Source organism: Rattus norvegicus, chromosome 5 (genome assembly GCF_021556685.1).
Source record: "Rattus norvegicus strain SHRSP/BbbUtx chromosome 5, alternate assembly SHRSP_T2T, whole genome shotgun sequence".
Classification (NCBI taxonomy): Eukaryota; Metazoa; Chordata; class Mammalia; order Rodentia; family Muridae; genus Rattus; species Rattus norvegicus.
In genome coordinates, this window is record NC_141538.1 from 44,623,256 (window position 1) to 44,641,634 (window position 18,379).

General features: G+C 35.8%; 1 protein-coding gene across 3 annotated transcripts in view; it reads right to left on the reverse strand.

Annotated features, from left to right (window-relative positions):
- The window catches only part of Fut9 (fucosyltransferase 9), a 235,133-nt gene that overhangs the window by 76,798 nt on the left and 139,956 nt on the right, over positions 1–18,379 (reverse strand).

Here is an 18,379-nt window from a genome sequence, read left to right on the forward strand (position 1 = left end):
GTTCCTTAATACCTAAGGCAATGCTTTGCTCACCATATACATACAGAAAAATCATGCTTGTGGAGGATTTCTTCAATGTCTCACATACATTTCTCACAATTCTAAAAACACAGGAGAAGTAACTGCAAGGAGCTTTGTGGATGATCTAATTTCTACTTAACACTGTGAAGATCAGTTATGATATTATTCATCCTCATAAAAATATGCAAAACATATCATATAAGCATCTGCATTTTTAGGTAGGTATCTCAAGTACAAAAAGGAAAGTAATTTTTTGGAGGCTGTGCAATTGCAAAGAATATGCAGTAAGTTAAAGCAGTACGCTCTAGAAAAGACCTTGTTATTTAGAGTTAAATGGTCAGGGCTTTCTTTTTACCTGACACACAGACAAGTTATGGCATTAAGGAAAAAATCCTTGTTTTAGTGTTTTTGAGCTGTTCCACAAAATGTCAAAAACATTGTTGCTTCTCAGCAAACAAGTTTATTTCTTATGGCAGAATTTATAGTCAAGAGCACGGCAAGTTAGGTATCCGGTGATGGTCATTTCCCCTTTATCTCATCACAGGACAGAAAAGGGCACAGTAGATCTTTGAGCCCCATCTTAGGGCTTCCTCTGAGCTCCTAGCCACACCCCCCACTCCCCAGGTTTCACTAGAAACGCCATGAATCATGACATTTTGACTTGGTTTTTAGTGTATTCACCAAATTGGCAGCATAAGCATTAGAATAAAGGACCTTGGGCATTTCCTTGAGATATTATTGTACTTTCTTTCTGAAAGGCAGGTAAAATATTTCCTTCCTCAAATCCACGATTGGTTTTGAAGATCACATTCCGCATTGTTTTAGCATGTGATTTTTAAATTATAATTGTGACCAAATATGGTAACTTTGTATGTTGCCCCCTGTAGATACCTTTCTTCATTGCTATTGAGACAGTGTCTCAGTATGTGGCACAGGCTATTCGCAACTCTTCTTCTTTTCAGTTCATTTGAAGATTTCATAAGTGAATATCCAGTAATTATTTTATTTTCACTTGTTTCATCTCTTCAACTTTTCCCATATCTCCTTTTACATGATTCTCAAATTCATGTTATCTTTACTGAAATTATCTTTCATTGCACACAAATAATGTATAGAAAATTTCCGTTAGGGAAAGAGAGATCTGATTGCGTTCAGTTTGTATTGCCACTATGTGAATGGGCTTAGGGTTGACCACTTAGGACTGGATTGTCAACCCTCAAAGCAATGATCCTCCAGCTCTCCTCAGCTGCTCACTGACTCTGCTTCATCTAGGAGTCATGCCTTGTGAAATTTCCCTGCATCCATATTTTCCCAGGGTTGGTAGTACTTAAGCTTCCCATTTTCAGGAGGAAGAGAAAAAGGGTAATGGGAGAGGAATTTGCAGGGGTAGGAGTGAGAGGAGATGAGGGAGGGGTGCAATTGAAATTCATTGCGAAAAGAAATTGTGGGAAAAAATCTATTCTAATACTATAGTAGTAGATTTTTCCTTGAAGGCTTGTGATCTTTCTAGCCATGGGATTTTTGCTATGGTCATAGTACCAGTAGCTCCTTACAAATGAGGATTTTACATTTAATTAGACATCTATCAATTACCCATAGATACAAGTACTGTTGGTATACCATTGGAGAATCCAGGTTGTGTGGCACTACACTTGTCTAACTATGCTTTTTTTGTAGGAAGTGATAAATATTATTGATAATAAAAAGAAATCAGTGTCAACACAATGCAGATGGTTAATATGAAAATAGCACTTCTCATATACAGTGTGAGTATTTTAGTGAGATTTGAAGATTCATATAAAAATAATGTACTACAATTGTTCTAGTGACTTTTTTGGTAACACTATCTTATTAAACTTAAAAATTACTCCTTAGTACATTCAGATACAGTGAACATGAATTATTCAGGTGCTAGACAGACAAAGTGAAATTACAAACAGCCTGTGGTTTATAATAAGGCTCATTAAGTTGTGTTAAGTTCCCTCATGATTAACCTTTAAGTCATTCCTAATTCAAGTCTTCCCTGATTAGAATAAGTTCTCCTTACAAATATTCTGGTCTTTGGTTTCTTATTTACTTTTAATAGGATGAATATCACCTTTAATAATAGACTGCAAATATAGAATTTCACAAAGAGGGGCTGGTGGGTGGATAAGGTACTTGCCATCAAGCATGACAACCTGAGTTCCATTTCTAGAATTTACATTGGAGAAAAAGAGACTTATCTCTTTTCCTATGTAGAAAAAGAGAATTTCTATCTCAGAAATTAAATCTTTAATTTCTTTGAGGACTTTATCAATAAAGTATTCATGTATGTAAGCTGCTGTCCTTATTTTTAATAGCACCATTAAAATAAACTTTCATGAATATAACTATATAATATAAACAAATGTAGGCTAATCCCTGTGAAGAGCTGAAAGGTCAGGGAGACAGTCACTAGAAGTAGAAATGAAAAACAGTGTATCTGACAAACAAGGAGGACAGAATTATGAATTGAATTTCAGAAGTTAGCCATGACATGATAAACAAAGCCATCTAACAGGATATGGAACAGCAGAAATCTGTAAATGGATCACCTCCTAGCAAAAACTTCACATTCACATTCGATTCTTCACAGCTCTCGCAATCCCCTGCTTATCACTCTGCTACATTGTTTGAGATCTCTTTGCAAATACTCCCAGTTCACTATTAAATGCATCCTTCTGAGTCTTTACAGTCCTTCCACCTTGTTCTTCCTCTTCTGTACTGCCTCCTCCTCAGGGTCTCAAACTCGTGCTTCTCTGTCTATGCCTCAGTGACCCTGTGTTCTTTTGCCTTTGCTTCTTTGTCTTTTCTTGAGGCTCTTCAGTGTTCTATAACATCCTTGCCTCAACATTTCCCTAGACCCTTTCTCATGAATGCTTTGCCCTTGGGGAAATGACTCAAGCTTTGATGCTTTCACGATTTTGTTGGATTACCTTTGTTGTTGCTAATTTATCATCTGTTTTTTCCTGTGTTCTTGGTTGTCTATAATACTTGACGCCTGGTTATCTGCTTTCCTTTTTTAAGCTAATTCTTTCTTAATCAAAGACAATCATATAAGGCTCCAAAATAATGTTGGTTGCCTGAACTCCAATAATACCATCTTCCTCCTGCAAAGAGAATATACAATCTAGCAGATGGAAATGGCTCTGTATTTTTTATCTATAACCGTGATGGGCTTGCATGTGTTTTCATCAGCACCTTTTTGCCTCGGTCATCATGAAAGATGACTCTATATATTCATTTCTTATATTTCTTATGTTTCAGTGTTTCTCTGACATTCACTCTCTTATCATTGTACGTTCCATGAGTGTAAGGTTTCTGGAAATTACATATATGAATTATTTGAAATACATTGGCTTTCATCTAACTTCTTTACTTGGCGTTTGTTATGTTACTTCACTGAAAGTAAGTAATGATTTATTTAGCAATTAGTAAATCACTATTAAGCTTAATTCACAGTGTTTGATATATTTATATTACTTGATATTTCAGTAACATTGGTGTTTTCTCCCTTCTTATTTTCTTACTCTTACTGTGATGATTTGAATATGCTTGGCCAAGGAAATTGGCACTATTGGGAGATATGGCCTTGCTGGAGGAAGTGTGTTGCTGTGTAGGCAGGCTTTGAGGGCTCCTAGTTCTCAAGCTCTGCTCAGCATGAAGGAGAACATCCTCCTGTATGCCTATCAAAGACAGTCTCCTGCTTGAATGCATTCTGATCAAAATGTAGAACTCTTAGCTCCTCCATCACCATGACTACCTGCATGCTGCCATGCTTCCAACCATGATGATAATGGAATGGACCTATGAAATTGTAAGATGACCCCAATTAATTGTTTTCTAAGAGTTGTCTTTGTGATGGTGTCTCTTCACAGTAATGGAAACCCTAACTAAGACACTTAAACTCTATCTATACCATGATGTCATTTTAACTGTGAAGTCTACTTAGTTAAGTAGCGCTTGGCATTTAAAACTTCTTGCTATTTATTATTCTATTTCACATCCTCACTGGTGCCTCTGAGAGACCTCTCCATTCCTGTGACTTTAGTCACAATTTATTTGCTTGCATCAATCTGTGGTCGAGGTCTTTTCCTTGAATTACATGATTCTATATCCATAAGGTCCATAAAAACAAATTCTCTATCCTGTCTATTCCCTACCTTTCCTTTAATATGTCCTAAATTATTATGTAATTTGGACATTCAGCAAATGCACAAATTTAGTTGATCCTTGAATTCTTATCACTCAGTGTATATCCAAAATACTTTTACATATTGTTAATTCTACATGATAAATTTTATGTCTATTTTCTAAAATGTTCCTATTTACTTTCACTTACTTTAGATTGCTCATGAATGCCTTTAAATTCTACCCATTAATTGCCATCCAAGTGGCCATAGTAAGAAAAGAAACTTGGGAAAGCATTAGCTTTTTTGGCCAGATATCCCTTCTATAAGATTTACCAGAACATTTGGTTTGTTAGAAATCAGAAACTTAGCAATCAAAGTAGGTAATGTCTCTTAATCTTACATAACTATTGAATATTTTCTCTATCCCATGGAAGACTTGATAAGAAATTTAGAGCAGGCAACATTATAATATTAAGGAAATGATGACGTATATATGCTACCTAGATTTTATATTCAATATAGTATTATAAAAGTATGAACAACAACAATAAAATATATACCTTGAAAAATTGACATAAAAATTGTTTCCAGAGTATTTTGCATAAAACGTGGTTTAAGTAATACATATTTAAAAATAATTTCAAAAGCATAAGTAATTATAATCCAAGAAATGAAAATAAATTAATGTATGTTTACATTTAACAAAAGATTCCACTATCACATAGAAGTTGGGGTGTTTTAAGCATTATATAATACTAAGCTCAATATAGGATATAAAAGTACATTGTCTGGGACCAGAAAGATGGGCCAGCAGTTAAGAGTACTTGCTGCTCCTTCAAATGATAGGTTAGTACTCAGCACCCACTTCAGATAAATTACAAGTGTGTGTCACTCCGGGTACTAGGGATCCAATACCATGTTTGTTTGTTTGTTTGTTTGTTTGTTTGTTTGTTTGAGTGAGTGAGTGATTTCTTGGATGTTCACACACACACATACATCTGTACAAACATAAATATACATATCCATACAAATGAAAATAAAATAAATTCTTAAGAATAAGAAGACAGACCAGTCACAAGCTGTGGTAAAAGTACTGGTGCTAGAGGGTAGGTCAGCTTCAAAGAATGTTGTGGAACCAGGCTGGGAACCAAATTTAGTCTAAGTAAGGGCTCCAGGTGGGGGAAACTGAACCTTCAGAGGGAGCTGATGACAGAGGTGACGAATGGGGAATGAGTATGAGAGTGGGTTCAATACACATCTCTGATTATACCCAGAAATGGTACAGAGAGTTCTATAACTCCCACAGGAAGCATCAGGCTCAGGTGGGATCCCTTACTGGACACTGGAGAAACCTCATTTCCCAGTGGGGTAGAATCTCTGACCTAAACACTGGTCTCATTGAAGAAAAGTGCACATCAACCCTAGCAGGACATAGTACTCCACTGAATACTGCAAATACCACCACTAAGATAAAAAGTGACTAGGATTTCATGAATGAAACATACAAAGAGAAAGATAAAAGGCTTTAAACAATAAACTCCAGGTATATAAGCCATAGTGCAGAAATAGAAACAATACGCAAAAGGAAGCCAAGGAGTGTCCTCTAAGATCACTAACACTACAATGAGGATGTCTAATTAATATAATTCAAAGAACTACAGGAAAAAGAATTTGAAAAATATTATAACTATGTACAACTAATCCATTTGTTATATAGAATGTGTTAATATAGTTATAAGATATATTGTATATATTAAAATAAATATGTTCTAAGAAAACAAAACAAAGACATGAATAAAGCGTTCAATACAAGATATAAAATTACAGATAGAATTGCTGAAGAAATTAAAAACTGAAATGGCATTTAAAATAAAAAATTCCTCTTCTATATAAAGTTTTACCAACAACAGATCACATAGAAAATAGATTACCAAACAGAAGAAAAAGTAGATTAATCAGATCACCCAGTAAAAGTTATTTGTACATTCTCTTAATTCTCATGAACTTAAAGGAAATAGACTGCAGAGCTTAAAAATCTGACCTTCAGATTATTAGAATAGGCTAAAAGACCATAGCAAATGCATAAAAAACATTTTTACTAAAACTATAGGAGAAAATTTATTAAAGACAACAAAGAGATGCTATTAGAGGTTTTGAAAACAATACCTAGATTAGACTAGGAGAAAACAAAGCAAGCAAAAAAAAAAAAAAACAAACACAACAAAAAAAAACAAAAACAAAAAAACAACAACAAAAAACAAACCAAAAAACAAAAACAAACTCCCCACAACATGTAATTAAAACATGTAGTACACATAATAAAGACAGTGCTGAGATAGGATGATTAAGCCACTTATAAAACCCTGGGTCCTGCTAAGACTGAACCCCCAGTGAACTAGATTGTTGGGGGGAGGGCAGCAATGGGTGGAGGATGGGGAGGGGAACACCGATAAGAAAGGGGAGGGGGGAGGGGGATGTTTGCCCGGAAACCAGGAAAGGAAATAAACTCGAAATGTATATAAGAAATACTCAAGTTAATTTAAAAAAATTAATTAAATCATAATGAAAGCAAAAAATAAATAAAAGAAATAAAACCAGGCTCATCAGAATAAAACTTAATTATTTAACAAAAGCTTTTAAAACTTGAAGAGTTTATAAAGATTTATTATAATTTCTCAAACTAGTGAGATGGCCCAGTGGGTAAGGACACTTGTACTCTTCTGGAGGATACACATTCAATTTCTACACCTCACATGACAGCAAACAACTACTGATGACTTCATTTCCGGGGATCTCATGCCCTTTTTTTGGCCTCTGTTGCCACTGCATGCATGTGGTTCACAGACATACTTGTAGAAAAAGTATGAAATGAAAAATAAATAAATTTCAAAAATATATTTCTCGATTTTAAGAAACAATTGTCAACCTGGATTATTATAACTGGTAAATTTAGCTACTGAAATTAAAAGGGAAATAAAAAACTTTCCACACCACTCTCCTTCCTGACTTCTAGCACAGTCTCCATAGTCTGTGTGCTGTAGCAGACTTGTAAGTGCTTCCCCTCTCTTGCTTCCTTGATTTCCTGGAGACTCTTCTGAACCTTGCTGCTGGTCCAACTATTGCTCCATAGATCCCTTAGCCTTCCCTTCTAGCCTTTTTCCATTTCTTGGTGTCAGTCAATCATAGTACCTGCTCCCCAGTGAACACTTCTGGCTGAGAATCAGGTGATTTTCACTCTCCTTCCTATTCTTCATTGAAATCTCTCCATTCTTACATGCAGCATGTGGTCATGTGCTTGCAGGTACCCTTCTGTAGCTTTACCCCATTCTCTCAAACTTCACCAAAACCTTGGTGCAGACTCAGCTTTTCTTCTTATGTTTTCTCTCAGTCCTTCATTTTAACCCATGCTATTGCTTTGTGTCAGCTCCTGACACCTACAAACACTATCTTTCTGGAACACTAGTGGCCACATCAGGTTGAGACTGAAATAGATGATTCACACTATCCTTCTTGTCTTCCATTATGATCTCTATATACTCTCCTTATCCCTTCTTATTTCCATTCACTAGAGACTTCAACTCTTGTTATAGACCAAGAGTCTCCATGCCTTTCCTCCAGATTATTTTTGTCTTACCACAACCTACTTGCAAGATCTCCTTTTGTTACAACATTTCCAGTTCTCTGGGGACTACTAAAAGCCCAGTAGGATGCTGTTCTTGTGCTATTGGTCATAGGTATTCTAGACTCTTAAAGCACAAGAAAGTAGTCTCTGGGAACTACTGGGCTTTTTGTAGTTCCCAGAGAACTGGAAATATTGTAACAAGAGGGTATTGCCATTGCTCTTGTTTACCCACCAGAATTTGGGTTTTAGACTTTGTTACTGAAGACATCACACACATTGGTCACAGTACATGGAGAAATCAACTTGGTGGTAACCAGAAAGTCTCTTCTCTGTTGTTTAGTTTCCACAGTACTGCAAAGTGTTAGGAAGGTTGCTCGGAAAAACCGTCATCAACAATGTGATGCTATCTTATCCCGAGAACTCCCAGAACTGAAATGATGACAGGTGTGGTGAGATGTGATGATGGGTGTGATAATGGCCTTAATGTAATAAGAGATTTCTGCTTGGATTTAAAACCTGTTGGTTCTAAAAATAATCTAGCCAAGAATCCCAGCCTAAATAGATCTCAGACCTTGGGGTAAATCTACTTTGATTAATTTGTTAATGATGATTATCCAACTGCCCTCTAAATGTATTCCCTCTCTAACCATAAATATGTGTAGATCCCAGATCTCATTAGAGAAGAATCAGAGAAGATTTTTCAGTCAACAGATGGTGGTGAGAGCAGAAAAGCTCAACTCTTCTCAAAAAAAAAAGTGAATTTTATGCATTTAGCCAAATCTTGAACATTTAGATCAAATCCATGTCCAGATATCTCTATGGGTGGAAACAGAAATGCTTAGAAACCAATTTGACATTCACTTAGCATCCATTTAACTAAACAACTGGTGTGTGTATGAGTGTGTGTGTGTGTGTGTGTGTGTGTGTGCATGCGTGTATGTGTGTGCGTGTTTGTGTGCGTGTATGCATGTGTGTGTGTGTATGTTTGTGTGTGTGTGTGTGTGTGTGTGTGTGTGTGTGTGTGTGTCTGCATGCCCAAATTTGGGGCCTTTTGGAGATTGAGAAATTAAAGTGATTCTAGGTATAATTGTAAGAAATATAGTTAGTTAAAATCTAAGTTATTGATTAATTGTCTATTTGAAAACTAGTGGAATATAGTAAGGTTGTTGCAGTCTTCCAAACAAAGCACACATTGAAGGAAAAATAGGAGTTGTACATAAGAGAAAATAAAGACTCATATGTAAATCTTTGAAGAAAGACAATGAGTCTCATGGTTCTCATTCCTTATAATACCTCACATTGCTGAATTAATAAGTTCATGATAAATATGTTGACTGATCTCAGAACTCAAATTCATTAACTGCTGGCACTCCCTCCCCCCGTCCCATGCCTTTTCTTTTAACAGCTAGGACAATGGAGAAGAGAACAGCAGAGTTCCACCTTTTCTGGGTACATCCTTACATATAATATGAAGTATCCATAATCTTTTTTATATCACTAGTATTTAGTAATTTCTTTAATGGTGACTGATGAGCAAAATTAATTAGATTGGCCTGAAACTGGTTTCTATAGCTTCAAAGGACTCTGAGTATTGGTATATCAGGGTAGAGTCTCCGATAATAAAACACTGTCATTGAACAAAGTAAACGGTCTATTATATAAATATAAATTATTTCTGATCCAAGCAGAATATTGTCTAAGGCTACAATACATCCAAAAAATACTAAGTCACCATCCACATGTTTACTCTTGATTATATACACATCTGTTATCTTTTTATGCCTATTTATGACTATGTTAGTCAGAATGTACAAATCATTTTTCCTTCCACATTGACTTATTATTAGATATCTTATACTGATTTCTACTGAAACAAACTACTATTCATTAATTTTGAAATAGGTTGTGTCAGCAACAGAGCTGCTTATAGTTTTGTTTTGTTTTTTTTAAAAGGCATGAAATTTGAAAGTACAGTCAGCGACTGACAAGATTCCAAAGAAGACACTGTGTCGTGGACCAGGGATAAATGAGCTGTAGTTGGGGTCAAAAAATATGTTTTAGATTGTTCATTAACAGTTCATTTAAAAAATAATTTAGTAAGTGCTTATAGCAATTTAAACTGTAAAGAGATCAGGGAAATGGAACATGATTAACATAATGGCTATAAACATTTTTAAGAAACTCAGTTCTACTTTAATTCCATTATTTTATGGAATTCTGACACATTAATAAACTTTTTTAAACTTCTGTTGCTTGACTTTTAAAGTGAGATTATTGTTCGTCATTGCCTCATGTGTTGTTGTAACAATTCCGTGAATAGTGTATAATAAATGTTCAACACTTTCTCAGATAAGTATTTCTTTGACTCACAGATTTCAGGTAAAGATGTGCACAAATCTCTAGCTTTAAAGAGCTATTTATATGAGAAATAAATTATAATACCTCTTTGTAAGACTGTGGTAATGGTAAAAATAAATACTGATTTCATGATACATTTGAGAATTAATCTAGTACATTATGATCACCCTGACCCTCCCATCAAGAGAAAGAGACACAGACAGAGACAGAGAGAGGCAGACACATACACACACACACGCACACACACACACGCACACACACACACATACGCACACACACGCACACACACACATACGCACACGCACACACGCGCACACACACACACACACAGGCATGCATGTACATGCATTCACTCCATTCACTTTTTCATTTTTTTCTCCAGCTTATAGGGAATGGACCATAAATCTTCGGAAACACAGAATGAATCTTCTGTAAGGAGGTCCAGTGACAGGCCCAAATTGGGATCCAGCTCAAGGGGAAACCCCAAGGCCTAACAGTATTACTGACGCTATGGGGTGCTCACAGAAAAAGGGTCTATCATGACTGCACTCCAAAAGACCCAACAATCAGCTGAAAGATTCAGATACAGATGTTTGCACCCAACCAATGAACAGAAGCTGCTTACCCTTGTGGTTGAATTAGGGAGAGGTTGGAAGAAGCTGAGGAGGAGGGCGACCCTGTAGGAGGACCAGAAGTCTCAACTAATTTAGACCCCCGCGATCTCTCAGACACTGGACCATCAACCAAGCAACATGCACCAGCTGATATGGAGCCCCCAACATGTATACAGTAGAAGACTGCCTGGTCTGGACTCAGTCAGAGAAGATGCACTTAACTCTCAAGAGATTGGAGGCCCCAGGAAGTTTAGAGGTCTGGTGGGGTGTAGGGGTGGGGGTCAGTGGGGATATCTTCCTGGAGACAGGGGAGTAGGTATGGGAAGTGGAGCAGTCCGGGGTGGACTGGGAGGGGGATAAAATCTGGACTGTGAAAAAAAAATTAAATAAAGTTGAAAAATGAGGAGAAATTTTAAAAAGAAAAGAAAAGAAAAATGACTTCTGTAATAGCTTCAAAGCAATTGGATACCTTTGCTAACCTTGACTTCTTAGGTGGGTTTGTGAGAACCATCCCCTGAGAAATCAGTAGATGAGCCTGTGGAAGCTGCAGTACCTCACCCAGTCAGAAGAGTCTGATCAGTCATGTGTCCCCTGAGCAAGCCCAGGAGCCTGAAATGGCAGACTAGAAAAGGTCTGTGCAAATCTTCTCAAACAGAGAAAACTGCAGCCAATGCTAGAATCCTCATTATCGCAGAATATTGATTAAAATCATCAGAGATTTTAAACATAGAGCTGTGTGTGGATAAGAGTGTGACCTGAGGACTCCTGCAAGCTGTACATCTTTCCCTTCAGGGCTACAACCACTTAAAATATAGAGATGAGCAAGAGGGAAAGAAGATTAGAAGCAGGAAAGTCAAACCTCTTCTTCACAAGGTAAATGTTACATAGCTGAAGGTTGGGCAACTAATGACCTTTTCTATGCATTTTTACTTGTTAATATAAATGGCATAGAACTGAAATTAAAGAGGGGGGAGCTACAGTGATATATAAGAGGAAAAGAGCCATAGTAACTCAGAGGCAAAATGTTGCTGTCAGCTCAAATTTCCTAAGGACGCTGCATAATTCTGGGCCTAGGCATAACACAAACAGATGCTCTGATGTGGTCTGTTGGAATAGTAAATTGAACACAGAAAAGAGGATGGTTTTCTCAGCCATTTTATAAAGGTGGTACCAATACACACACAATGTCAGAGAGCAAGCTAGAACGGCAGGATAATGATTATTTCTGGCCCCACAGCATGTTTGAAAACACTCATTGTATTTAACTAAAATTGTATAAAGTGCTTAAGAAAAATGTGGAAAAAATGAGTTGGATATTGATTATTGTACAGGCTGAAGTGTCTGGGCTTCACCAGGCATATTGATAGCATCTATTCTCCATTACTTTAGTGTCTGAAAACCAATAACTCCTGAGGGTGTTTAAACTATAGACTACTTGTCCATTTGATTCTTAAAAGCAATTCTTAGATAAAATTTTGTGTTATTGAGACAGTCGAGATAAATGGTGGGCAGGGAAACAGAGCCACAGGAGAAAACCATGAAACTTTAATTTTCCCAACCTTCTTCATCCTTCTCCCATCTTATTTGTTTGGAAACATTTCACTTTTTACATGATTTGTGCAACTTAATTCTACTTGTATGTTCTAAGTGCCTCAGGCATATGTGTTTGCTTCAATCACCTACAGCTGTATAAAGCCTATAACGAATATTTCAGAAACAATGTGGTCTACAAAATAATTTACATTTTATTTCTTGTCTATTGTTTGAAGAATAGATATAAATTATCACACAAGCTGTCACGATCATAATTTGGAATTTGTAAAGCAAAGCGAAAAATAAATGATTTCTGTCCTCTTAATATTTCTTTAAAACTTGATTTACAGCTGAGATGTCTGTCACTCTGTCACAGTTTCCCGTGGGCTGTTGGGAAGAGTATGCCTTCTCTTATGTTGCATCTATTATTCCATAGAGAAGTTATAAATGTTTTAACCTGTGAAATGGCTTACATCTGATGTTTCTTTGTTGGATAACTGTGGATGTTTTAAGTAAAAATGAATGTGGAATACTAAAGTCACGACTAGAATTATATCAGCCCTGCCTGACTTTCTATGCTCATTAATGCTTATTTTATGAAATTGAGAACTCAGCATTTCCATTCATATATATATATATATATATATATATATATATATATATATATATATATATAGTTGTTAAATCTTCTTGATCCACATGAATATCTAACCCGTTTTTATTAGATATTAAAATGTGAATTAGAAGTCTTTGGCAATCATTTACTTGGTAAATTGACTTCCATTATTTGACTCTCTGTAGGTATTTTTACACATGAAGTCTATTTCTTGGAGACAAAAAAAACAGCTGAATTTAGTTTTTTTCATTCAGATAGATAGACTATATCTTTCTTTTGAAAATATTTCTTTTATTTTTTGAGATCAGAAATCATAATTATATCAGTTTCCCTTTCCGTTTCCTTTCTTGCTCTCACTCAAATTCATGATCTCCAACCATAAATTATCTTGTTGCTACTTCCCAGCTGTAATTTTGATATTGCTATGAATATAAATGTAAATATAAGAAATTGATCTTTCATTTATCTGTCATCTATCTAGCTATCCATCCATCCATCTATGTTTCTCCAATAATCCAATGATTGACACTTTCTTGGTTGGTTGAATTATCTGCTCTGTATTTTTGTTTGTTATTTTAAATTGTTAGTTAGTTAGTATGTGCTAGAGCAGTGGTTCTCAATCTTCCTAATGCTGCAATCCTTTAGTACAATTTCTCATGTTTTCGTGACCTTTCCAACTATAAATTATCTCATTGCTACTTCATAACGATAATTTTGATAGTGTTATGAATAAAAATGTAATATTATGTATACAGGATATCTGATATGCTACCTCAAAGGTGTTGGCATTCACAAGTTGAGAACTACTGCACTAGAGAGGCAGAGTTATAGAACAAACATGTACCAGCAAAGGACAAGGCAGATATGCAAAAATCCACAAATCACCCCATCCCCTGGATGTTTTACTATCTGAAGTATTTTTGAAAGCTGGGGAGATTTTCATTCCTTTCAGTTACTCTTTTCAAAAAACACTTTTACAAGCCACCCAAAGGTATCTCTCTCACTTGACTCAGATACAAGTTGAGGGCAAAGATTAATCATCTTACTAAGATGGGGATGATGGACTCTTTCTCACTTCCTTTATTCATTTAGTACTCTTACGAAAACGCCTCCCTTTTCTTCTTCTGCTCTTCTGATTGAGAATGTAATTCTCCTCTGATAAGAATACAGCTGCTTTGATGATCATGAACTGCCTTAATTTGTGCTTGTCTTGAAATATCCTATAGCTTTCTTAGAAATAGTAATTTTGGTTCGCATGCTTTCAGTGTTTGAAATGTGTTGACCTATGCTTCTATTGTTTTATGTGTAGCTAATAATAGATCTGATACCCTCATGCATTTGCCTTTGTTGGCAAAATGGCTTTTTTTTTTTCTGGACAAGATTTCTCTGTGTGTTACTGGCTGCCCTGGAACTCACTCTAAAGACCAGACTGGCCTCAAAAGCAGAGCTCTCCTGGCTCTGCCTTCCAAGTACTGGGATTAAAGGTGTCAGCTATCACACCTGACCCCTAATACTTTTTGCTTTGTATTTCCGGTACACTGACTATGACATATCATGACTTTTTCTTCTCTGGTTATGTCTGTTTAGATTACTAAATGTTGTTTTTGTTTGTTTTTCTGCCATTCTCATCCATTTTATTGATGGTTTTCTCTGTATATCTGGCTTTCCTCTTCTGGTCCTGGATTGAATTTATGTACCTGTCTGAGTTCTATTGGTGGCCATGACTCATTTTTAAGTGTAAATTTTGAAATCTTCACCCAACATTTGGCCTATTGCATTGTCTTTGAATTCAGTAGTTGGGGAGTTAGGATCATTTGGAGTAATGCATTACTTTGCTTCTTAATGTTGGTCATGTCGTGAGCTGCACAGGTGGATGCAGAAAAATGAGCCCAGGTCGTCTGCAAGAGCAGCAAGTACTATTAACGACCGAGACATCTCACTAGCTTGTTGTTGTGGCAAATATTAACTTGGACAGTATAACTACAAATGTGTAAATTGTTTATAAAGAAAAGAAAGAAACTGTAATCTCAAGTGAGTACAAGGAAAATGTAAGTCCCTTCCTAAGATGCATATTCTTGCAACACATAATAAGTGAGAAGATTAAATCTAAGTTATGTGTTTTTGAAGTTTAAATCCTGTTACTAACTTGCAGTACCTGCCTAATATACAGGTTGATATTGTTTGATAGTTTAATTTTTATTCATTGTTTTACTATTGTTGTCTTTCAGTTTAGAATATTATCAGTCTCAAGTGAAAATAAATAGTGACCCTGGCTTGAATGACAAGAGCCAGGTGGTGAGACAATGAATGTTTGGCACTAAGTCCCTTAAGTCCTCTAGTCATACAAACAAGATTTATCGTTTTTTCTCCCTGTGTTTTCTCCTATGTATGAAGGGGTGTGCTATATATTTTCTATATAATTTCACTGTGTCATAGCTATCTTTTAAAACAGGGTTCTTGTAAAGTGTGAATTAGGCAGAAAATGTCAAGTCAGCCAGTAAATAAGAGATATGGGAATCATTTATTATTTTGTCTAATCTTCAAATTCAAGCTTCCTTTCAAGGGTGACATTGAAGTGAGTCATCTGTTGATAGCACAGCAATTAGTTTTCAAAAGTGATAGAACAAGGCACATTACATCATGTGAGCTAACCATGGCCAAATTCATTGGCATATTTCTCAAAGAGAAAAGGAAGAGCCCTTTTTGGAAAAAGCAGTGAGAAGAAGAGAAGAAAATAATCACTGTATTATAGAACAACAGAAGGTTTCAAATACAGAAAGAAAAGCCAACACTGCAGTAAGAAAGTTATACTTAAAAAAATAAAGGAAGAAGGAAGAAGAACAAGATGACAAGGAGGAGGAGAATGAGGAGGAGGAGGAAGAGAATGAGGAGGAGGAGGAGGAGGAGGAGGAGGAAGAGGAGGAGGAGGAGGAGGGGGAGAAATTCAGACTGAAACTACGGTGGGCAAGGAAACAAGAAGATGACAGTCAGGAAAGGACTTTAGATCATTCTAGAATAAAGAATAAAATGTGTCATAGAGAAAGAAACTGCATAAACAAAAGTGTGAGTGTAGAACAGATCCCTTCAAATACCCCAATAGAGTATGTTTGCAGAGAAAATCAGCCGTACAATCCAAGATGGAAAGTGAAGGCATTTATGATTACATCAATGAACATGATAATCCTAGATTTTGGGGTGGTTAAGAAGGGAAGATCTTAAAATGAAGGCAACACTGGGCCACGCAATAAACCTTATCTCAAAAAAGTATAATTTCCAACTTATACTAAAGTAGAAAATAAGTTTTCTTGTGCAACTTGATTCATGTATATTCAATGTTTTTGCCTTTTTCTCTTATCTGCACTGTTATCTGTGGGTAGTAACTTCCCACATTCACCTCACTGTTTGATTTGTGCCATGTTCTTTCCCATCAGATAACTTAATGAAAAGCCTCTCTCCATTACTTCCAACTTTTGTTGGTAGAGATTGCTCCTTGGTTCTTTTCATCATTGCCTTCTCATATTCTAGTCATGTGTTTACTTCAAAGAGATCCAAAACAGAATGTCCTTATGTTTCCAGGGAACAATCCATTTTCTTTTCTGCTACTATGGTAGCAGTCACCTGCAGTCGTCTTAAAAGTAGTTACATAATCAATGACAATTCTGCACTCTGTCACAATGGATTTCTCATGAATGTCAAGGATGGATGGCGGTATACGTCAGTAAACACGGATTTGCAAGACAACCAAATAGGACCAAAATAAACTTCAAAAAGTCAGTTGATTCGAAGAACATACTTCTGAGAGTTCATCCATCAACGAATGGCATTTCTCACCTCAGGAACCATGTATTTACAAAGGGAGTCTATAGAATTAATTTCACAAAGTCCATTACTACAGGCTACTCACCCTCCAGAACCTGGACAATCCTAGCAATCCTGTTTTCTCTAATAATCTGTGTGACTGGTATATCCCCTCCATTCTCAAATAAGCCAAAAATTGCTTAAAATTGAGGATTTCCAATATTGGTGACTGAGAGTTCTGTGATTAATGGTGAAGTGTAATTGTGGAGTAAAAGAAAAGAAACATAAACAATAACTATATAAATTTTGGTGTGGTAGTATTCTGAATGAAATATATTTAGACTGTGGTTTTAATAACTCCCCAAAGCTGTCTGCTGTATCAAGAGAAACAAATTTCCAAATTTCAAACCTGGCTCATGCAACATAAATGTGCTTTTTCCTCTCATTGTTTAACACTGAAAATGAAAATTACCTGTTAAACTTTCTCCTCATTTTTTACCTTACACACTCCCATAAGACACATATAAAGTTAGCAGATGATCCCAAAGATTTGGAGCAAAAGATCTCATATCACAGCAAAGAAGCTACCTTGAAACATGTTCCTAAAGCTCTTCTTGTCTGCCTAGCATCTTTCATTTTCTGCTGAAAACAGATAGTCTCACTTCATGGCCTAAGTTAGTGTTCTGTCTTCAACATAGGCTCTGAGCATAAGTACAGCTTGGCATGGTGTTATACCGCCCTACAGCAACATTGTGATTGACTCTGAAAATAGTACTCCAAACTAAGGAATGTAAAGTACACTATATTAAGGTTTTTTTTTGAAGGTTGTAGATTAATGACATTAATTTAAAAGTATAAATTTAGATTAGTATCCTTTACTTTTTGCTATATAAAATACAGTGAACTTAAAGAGTTTATTCATAAAAAATAATAAAAGTGAAGATTTTTTTAAGAGAGATAGAAGGAAGAAAAATGATGTTATTTATTCTGTCCCATATTTTCTCCTGTATGCTTTACTCTGCCCAAATTACAGTTTAAACTTTATCCTTCCATCATTTCACTTTAACCCATTAAAACAGTGTGACATATCTATACTTCTTGACCTTACCTCCTCATGGATTCTTGATAATTTCCTGATATTTATGTGTATTTTAAATAAAACACATACATCTGAAGATTCAATATTAACACCTATGGATGAGGGAAAACATGGGACATTTGTATTTTCTGGCTGGGAGTTACTTTGCTCAGAAAGATTATTTCCACCTACATCAGCTTACCTATGGTTTTCGAAATTTTATTTTTGGTAGTAGCTGAGTAATCCTCAGGTATGTAAACATACCATATTTCTAATAGCCATTCACGAGCTGATGAACATCAAAGCTATTCTCATTCCTTGCTGTGGTGAGTAGACTACCAAAGAACAAGGACAAGCAGATTTCTCTAGAGTAAGATATGCAGTCTTTTAGGTAAGAACCAAGAGTGATATAGTCCAATCATGTGATAGATGTACTCTTAGATTTTTGAGGCACGTGCACACAGATTTTTATAGTAACTACAATAAATTTCATAATCACCATCACAAATAAATGTTCCTTTATCCCATAAGCAAACTAGCTTTCATCATCTTATTTTTTAGCCTAGAAAATCTGTCTGGGGTATG